Genomic DNA, 8,624 nt, shown 5'->3' with positions numbered 1-8,624 from the left:
CTTAAGAATTTTCTGATCCATACCCCTGTACTTCAATTACTTGATTTTTCTATACCTTTCGTCCTTGTTGTCACTGATGCCAGTGGATCTGGTAGTATTGGTGCAGTCCGCATGGAGGATGGTCATTCTCTGCATATGAAAGTCATAAACTTTAACCATCCAAAACAAAATATACCACCCACAACAAAGAACTTGTTGCTATTGTTCATGCACTTCATATGTGGAAACATTATTTAATAGGTTTTTAATTCCTCATTAAGATAAACCAACAGAGCATACAACATTTACTTACAACTCAAATTTAGGAATTTTGGGAAATATGCACAATTTTGGGACAATTCTTTGTTAGATCCAATACAATGTTTACTGTGCGATATGCAAGATTTATTATTGGATGTTCTCAACAAGCATTCTTTGTTGTTAGATCCAATACAATGTTTACTGTACGATATGCAAGATTTATTATTGGATGTTCTCAACAAGCATTTGAATAATGCGATATGATTTATATACTATTGTACATTTGTAACAAGTGTATATGATGTTGGTGGTGGGATGTAAATTTGCCTGCACACACACACACACATGCACACCAGGAATTAAGCTTGTTATATCACATAGCCTCCAGTTGACCATCAAACACAGAAACTTTAACAAAGAAAGGATATTCAATGTAACTTTAAGTTGTAAGAAAGTCTAGGTGATAGAATTAAAAAGATCACCATCTGTATTGAATCAAAATTCTTGAACAATGGGTGAACCATAAATCTAAAAGCTTAAGAAAGCCTTACAATCTGAATAATGATCGAACTATGAGTTTGGTAGCTTCATACAACATTGCTAAAAGATTACGAAGCTAGTTGCCCATATGCTAACAAATCATTCTTGCTCAACTGCACTGACATGTTGATTCAATTGATTCTGTTTGGCCTTCAGTATTATAGCCTTTGGAATCTTGATTTTCTCTGGAAGTCATCCACCCTTGGGCTTCCATGCCCAAATGATGCAGCTAGTATCTTCCCAGCGCTAAGGATCATTTCTGTTCTCTCGCCAATACTTGTTCCAGCAATCCTTATAAACCTCCACATCACTTGCATTCTTCTTCTTTGAAATTGGTGCCCAATATTGTATCTGAACTTGTAGGTAGTTTATCGAGTTGTTGTTTTGATCAACATCACTTGTTGTCACTCCCAACCATATTGGGTAATTTGCATCACAAGGTTGTACAAGCACAAAATCTCCTTTAGACACATCAAGAGTCGGGTTGAACTCTTCAGCAGGTTTGTTGCGCATTGGACCACAATAATGGTCCTCATTTACATCAAACCCTTCATCTACATTATCCTCCACTTGAAGGTTAAGAGGCTCAGCTTTTTCGCATATACTCCTTGGCCAAAAGTCATAAAATCCAATGTCTTCTTGCACTAGGGGTTTGCATGTTTAGCATAAGATTCTCCCAATAGGCAAGGACCGGATTGATCCACTTAGCATAATCACTTTGGTCTCCTTTCTCTTGCAAGTGCTCTTTCCACCAATTGACATGTTTTTTTAAGCCCTCCACAACCTTCTCATTTTCCTTAACATACTCAAAGGGTGGCAATACTTTTGGAAAACCTTCAGGAAGCTTGGGTCCTCCCTGGTCATTTCTCTTCCATAACTCTATACCGCTTTCTGGTAACCAATCAACATTTTTGGGATGTACTTTGTATTGCATCAAAGGTATTCCATCACTCATATAAAACCTGAATTGCAATGGCTTTGAATGTCCAATCAAGCTATCGGCTCCATCATGTAAGCATCCCTTGACAAAGCCTTTGAAGTCTGCCACCTTTTGTAGGAGAAAGGGTGCTGGATGCATGCTAACACACTCATTAAAGATCTTCATCAAATGTGGAAATGTGAAAATGGTTTGTTTCCTTAACTTCTCAGAGGAGCGACTGAACAATGCATCAATATCTTCATGAGTATGACCAACCATAAGAAAACCAAGCTGCACCATGTCAAACACTCCTCGTGCAACCAATAGGGATAGATAGGCAAATACATAACGGTTCTTATTTTCAGAACCACAATTGTCAAGTTGCAACAACAACGTCCTTGGCAATCCCTTAAAAAATGTCCTTGAATTTGATGGCATTAAACTTGACGCATTTCCATTGCCCCTATCTTGCACATGTGTGTTAGTATGAAAGACTGACTGCATATGTGAAGAACAATTTTCCTCTATATCCACATTTGTTTCTGTCTCTGCATCTGCATCCTCAATGCTCTGCTTGCAATATGCATTTCTCTCCTGCAGTACTTCCATATGCTGATACAGGGCCATAGTAGACAAAACACAATCAAAAAGATCTGTTCGTGGATCAGCATCTGAGTTTTGTGAGCTCAAGTCACCATATATGTGTTGCTCTCCTCTTTCTAAGTTTCTTAAACATTTTGAGAGAGATGAAATTGTGAAGTTGGGATCACTTGGCCATAACCCCAAGGCAAAGTGACCATAAGCTGTTTGTCCATGTCCATGAGTGAGCATTCCTGTTAAGGATACTGGAAGCCTCTCAACCCCATTGAGAGATTTAGGAACTGGTTTAATTTGTGGTATGGCAGTCTTGCTCTGGTCCATCTTATCATGTATAATACACAAATACCTGTTTGGGTTCATTTCGGAAGAGCTCCTCCAAGCATAGTACAGATTTCTACAACTCATTTGTTTCAACATGTGTGCCCTTCTTTGTGCCATGTATCTGGCACGCTCCTCTTGATTTTTTGTTGATTCCAACTTGACCTTGATTGCCGTACAAATGTTGCATTTTGAGAAGGTGCTGGTTTTTGATAAACTAACTGTCTTGAACTCTGTGTTCCACAATCTTGAGAATGATGGTTGTGACAGTGGCCGGTATTCGAACGAGACAAGTGTGTCATTCACTTCACGCAATATGTCCACCTGTTTGTACATTGTTGGTAGAACACGTTGGGTCTCGCGGGCTCCATGCATAGTTGTCCTTGACCTATGTGGCATTTGATCGGCATTATTATCTATGAAGCCCTGTATGATTGATTTTGCCGTATTTGCAATTCGATTGCAATAAAGATGTGTTTGTTTTTTATTGAATATATTGCCTTGTCAAGGTGTAAGGCTATAAATATCATAATAATTTAATTTGGATAGACTCAATTATCTCAATAGTGAAAATCTTTTATACATCATATTCAATAAATTTGATGAAATTTAGCATTGACAATATACTCGCTCTTTTATTTTTTTGGTTGAACTAATGAGGTATTGGAGCATTTGTCTATGAAGGTTTAAGACCATCCATATCATGGATGAATTTATGTTGTTGGCACATAATATATTTATTCAAAATTTTGAATGTACATTAACCAAACATTTTGTTTTCAACAGGATATGTTGAAGCATATAGCTTTGATTTCAAGTGTACAGAAAACTTACTATTGAGGTGGCACCAATCATTGGTGACTTATGTACCTAGAGGCAAAAGAGTTCCACCACCCCCAGATACAATAAGGAAACAAAGAAGAGTATTGATACTTGAACTCAATGGTGTTTTACTTAAGACCATTGAGATGCAACATGGTGATGTATGTCCAGACTGGGCCAAACATATGCATCTTGTGGAAGAGAATACAAGTGGTTGGCATTTGATTCGCAAAGATGCATTCACTTTCCTTGATTTTTGTATGAAATGGTTTGAGGTATGGATCTGGAGTACTAATAGACTACAAAGGACTCGACGCATTCTTGAGTTGTGCTTTCCTCGGCACCATCAAAAGTTTAAGGTCGTAGCAGGGCATGCAGCATGTCAAAAGACGGATCTTCTTATTGGATATCGATTTGTATACCACAAAAACTTAGATGTAGCATGGAGAATTTTTCATGACCTGGATGGAAATAACACACTAATTTTTGATGATACCCTCTACAATGTAATGTGGAATATGCCCGGAACCTACTTGATTTTTCCAAAGATGTGGAATCAAAATATAGAGGAGCTTCAAAGTTTTTTGGAGACAACAATCAGCGCATGGTTACTTGGTTGGATTTATGCAAAGAACAAACGGGAGTATACTTGCAACACTTTAGTAAATGAAGCAGCTTATGATAGAGAAACTTTGTATGTATTGGAGCAATACATGAGAAAACGCTATGTTTGAGATACAATTTGTACTCAATTATTATCTTGACGAAGGATTTTTGTCTTCGGATAAATTGTAAACTTGAATGTAACAATCTCATTGAATGTAACAAGTGTTCTTTGGCATTATCATCCCATGTTTTGCCTTCAATGTCCCTCAAATTTGAGCATATATATCATGATTTATAATCTTGATATAGTGTCTAAGATGGGTTTTTATCTGTGGATCAATCGTAAACTTAGCATATTGTTACTGTCATTGAGATTTACTTTTTGTTTTGTTGTTTCTAACACCACACCCTTTAGAGATCTCTCATTTTTAAGGTTCCTTTTTATAATGATATTTAGAATTCTTTTGGCAAATTAAATAAACCCCATGTTTTTACTTCAATGTCTCAAAGTGGAGATAGTATTTAACATTATCTTCTTCATATGAAAGGTGTTGTATAATCTCAATTAAGTTTAGTGTCACTTATGTATCTATACAACTACAAACAAATACGCCAAATAGTTGTGTCAAGATATAATCTATTGGCACAAAGAGTGCACCAACAAATAGATGTTAGCTCAAACTACACAAAAATACCGAGTTTCCAACCAATCCTATAAGAAATGGGACTCGAATAATTCCCAAAATTCCTAAATTTGTCTTTTACCTAACCATTAATATCTAACCATCACATTCAATGGGCATCATTTATTCAAATTTTTCATCCTCTCATTCAATATCAATTGGAAAAAGAAAATGTTGTAGCTGATGCACTAAGTAGACGACCTTCAACCACAAACATTTCTATTGTGTGGATATGCATTCTTTTGATACTATGTGTGATACTTATGAGAATGACCTTACTTTCATAATGTATGGTTAAAATTTCACTCTAACAATTATTTTCCTATTGATGATTATTCATATCATGATGGATTTCTTTTCTTTGAAAAGTATTTATGCATAACTCTTCCATTTAGACAACTGCTTCTAGAAGAAGTGCATAATCCCCCTTACATTGGTCATAGAGAAATTATTACTACTCTCAAAGCTCTACTGGATGATTTTTATTAGACTAAAGTAAAGAATGATATTTCCAACTTCTTTTTTGAATGTCTTATTTTCCAACGAGCCAAACAACATCATGGAAAGCAGCACGTCTTACTAATGTCTTGCGGCCTATTCCTGAAGGTTCTTGGCAAGAAATACCTATGAATTTCATTATTGTTTTACCTATTACTTCTACACAACATGGTATGTTTTGGACTACTATTTACATGTCTTCACACACCATGGTCTACCTAAAGTTATTGTGTATGCGATCATTGACTCGGTCTTGTACTTGGTCTTGTAATCATTTTTGGATTGCTTTATTTTCAAATGTAGGATCTAAAATTGATTTCACATCTGCTTTCCATGTTGAAAGCAATGGCTAGACCAAAGAAATTAATAGTACCATCTTAGATTTATTAAGGTCTTACACAATCTCCACACTAGCTAATTGGGAGCAACATCTTCATTACTACAATTTGCTTACAATTTGCTTACAATGAACCACTCACCTACTATAAAAACTCCTTTTGAAGTAGTATATAGTAAGAAATTACCGACACCTGCTCCTCGACTCTCACACATTGTCCCTACCGAGCTGGTGATTCCACTAGAGATCAAACCCGCATATTACAACAAGTACATGAAGCTATAGCTAGATCCCAAACAAAATATACTAATCAAGAAAATAAGAAATGCAAGCCACTTTCTATCAAACAAGGTGATCGTGTTTGGCTTCGTGTTGAAAAAAGAAGACTCAAAAGTGTAAACAGACACCCCGTAATTAAATCAGCCCCTAGATTTTACGGCCCATTCAACCAAGGTTCTAACAAAAATCAATGACAGTGCCTATCGTCTCGATATTCCATCACATTGACATATTTATAACTCTTTTCACATTAGTCTACTAAAACCATTTAAAGGCCCTTTTCCTGCCTATCTAATATATGATGACCCTCTAATACTGGATGAAGATTCTGAAATCATAGAACCAGAAATTATTTTGGACCGTGAGCAAACAACCACAAGAAAAGAAAATGTTTACCATCGGTATTGAGTCAAGTATAAAGGACAACTCATTGAAGATTCTCAATGGCTATGTGATCATGCCCTCACCGCCTATCCAACCTTGATTGCATCTTACAAGGATACTAGACCATGATGATTATTAATGATTTCGTGATAATTGAGGAAAGTTGCTTGTCGCCCTTGAGGCATGCTATGGAGGAGTGAATTCATGGAATATATATTCCCACATTTTCTATTATTTATGGATTGAGGTTAATCTATTGAATATATATTCCCACATTTCTCACTTTTATGAATTCTCCTAGATATCTTTATATTGGGATGCCTTTCTAAATCTGAGCAATTCATAGCTTAATGAATCTATACATGCATGGGAGCATTGGTTACATCATTTTATGGATATGAAGTTTTATATGGTTGTTTATTTTTAATCAATTAATTTATTAATTGATTGGCTTAGTTGATGCAAGTGTAGATCATTATACCCCAAATAATGGAGGCTTGGTCAAGAATATCTTGAGATGACCCATTTGAATGTTAACAAATAATTTTGTGGCAACAACAAGCACCATTAATTTATCTTGGGCACCATTCATATTTATTAGCAACAATGTATATAATATTCTGGACATGTGAAATCTCCCTTGTGTATATTTGATTTTTCAAGATGTGTACCCTTTTATATGGTTCAAGGCTCACATCTATTTTTAAAGAAGTCTAGCATGCGTGTGGTCAAGAAAGCTACTTTCGAAGCAACATATTCTTGAATAAGTCGACCTATTTGTAAAGCACACTATTTTTAGCCCCAAAAGCTATCCTTAGAAATATATTTAAGTACACCAAGAGGAAGTGTAGGCTCACTCTTATGTGGGCGAAAACTGGACCCAATATTGTGTCTTAAGTATTTCTGTATTCTATTTGTTCTCAATATTTTATTTATTGCAAAATCACTAATTTGGGTTCATGTCAACCTCCCACAACAAAATGTTACTAGTAGGGATGCAAAAGTCAATGGTGGTAATGATGATGATGCTGAGCTTAAAAAAGATATGCCACAGCAATGTGACGGCGTCATTTGCACACCAATTGTATGCTGCTATAGTGCAAAAAATCTAAAATTGAACTAAGACGGTTGAAGCTAACACTCCCTTGGGATGTTTGTGGAAAGTTTACAGCATGAGAATGATCCCCCCCCAAAATAGCTTGAAAGCTGTAAAAACTTTGTTAACATATTTAATAGTTCATGTAGTAAACATCACACTATTGGGTATACCTTCTTCAACTAAGAGGATTGCTCAATCAAAGAAAATGAGAAGAGAATCTTGAGGAGCTGATGAGAACCTACTTTGAACCAATTATTAAAGTGGAGACAAAACACACACACACACATGCAACAAGCAAGATAGATAGAACTATAACACTCAAAGTAAATTGATGAGAATGAGTAAAGTACCTACAAAGTGACATAATAAAGTCACTTACACACTCGCTTAGTAAGAGTGTGCATGTATGCTTGACGGAAAAAGCTTCCTAAGGAGAGAAAAAGTGCCCCGGTCCATTATTACCCTATGTCCACACATCAGTATCATATAAATGGATACAAACATGTACTAAGAAAAAATCTAATGTCTACTCAATGCTCTCTCTCTCTCTCTCTCTCTCCACAGACATAGCAAGCAACAAAGAGTAAGTAGAAAACTAGATAATATGTTTAGTACACAAAGGAAAATTGTGTGATGGCCACTTTACTAATAATCACTACAACTTTTCTTATCACTCCATATGTGATGGAGAGTATTTAGTTAACCCAAAATGGGGTAAACAATCACAACAATCATTCTTTCTCAAAGATATTTATGTATTCAAGATGCCTTATAATTTTATAAAATGTATTATACCCTTATATTCTCTCAGCATTGAACCTTTCAATATTTTCCTTTTTTAAAACCTCCAATTTTACACTATTCTTTAATGATCAACAAGCTTATGGTGGTGGACGGATTTAATATAGACCTAATAAAGTTTCATTTCTAAGAGATCCTATTGCAAGAAGAAAACCAAAGGCTAAAAGCTAATGGTGAGTGTAAATGGGAAGCATGCTAGTTTTTTATCTTTATCAAATGGAAAAAATGGTCTTGTTGTTTGTAGATGTGAAATAATAATAAAATTATTGGATATGTGTAGATATCAAGGTTAATGTTAGCAAGGTTAACGCTGGGGGTTAGGCTGAATCATCCATAATATAGCAACATTTTTTTGTGAATGTGAAATAATAATAAAACTGTCAGGTACATGTGTAGATATCAAGGTTAACATTGGCAAGGTTGATTGATAAACAATATATAACAACATTTTGTGGGTGTGAGAAACTTGAATAGTCGCAATGTTGGCAAGATTTCATT

This window comes from Cibotium barometz, chromosome 51 (genome assembly GCF_041138505.1).
Source record: "Cibotium barometz isolate CiBa-2024 chromosome 51, ASM4113850v1, whole genome shotgun sequence".
NCBI classification, from domain to species: Eukaryota; Viridiplantae; Streptophyta; class Polypodiopsida; order Cyatheales; family Cibotiaceae; genus Cibotium; species Cibotium barometz.
The sequence above is the reverse complement of the archived record's forward strand: the minus strand, read 5'-3'. Positions refer to the sequence as shown.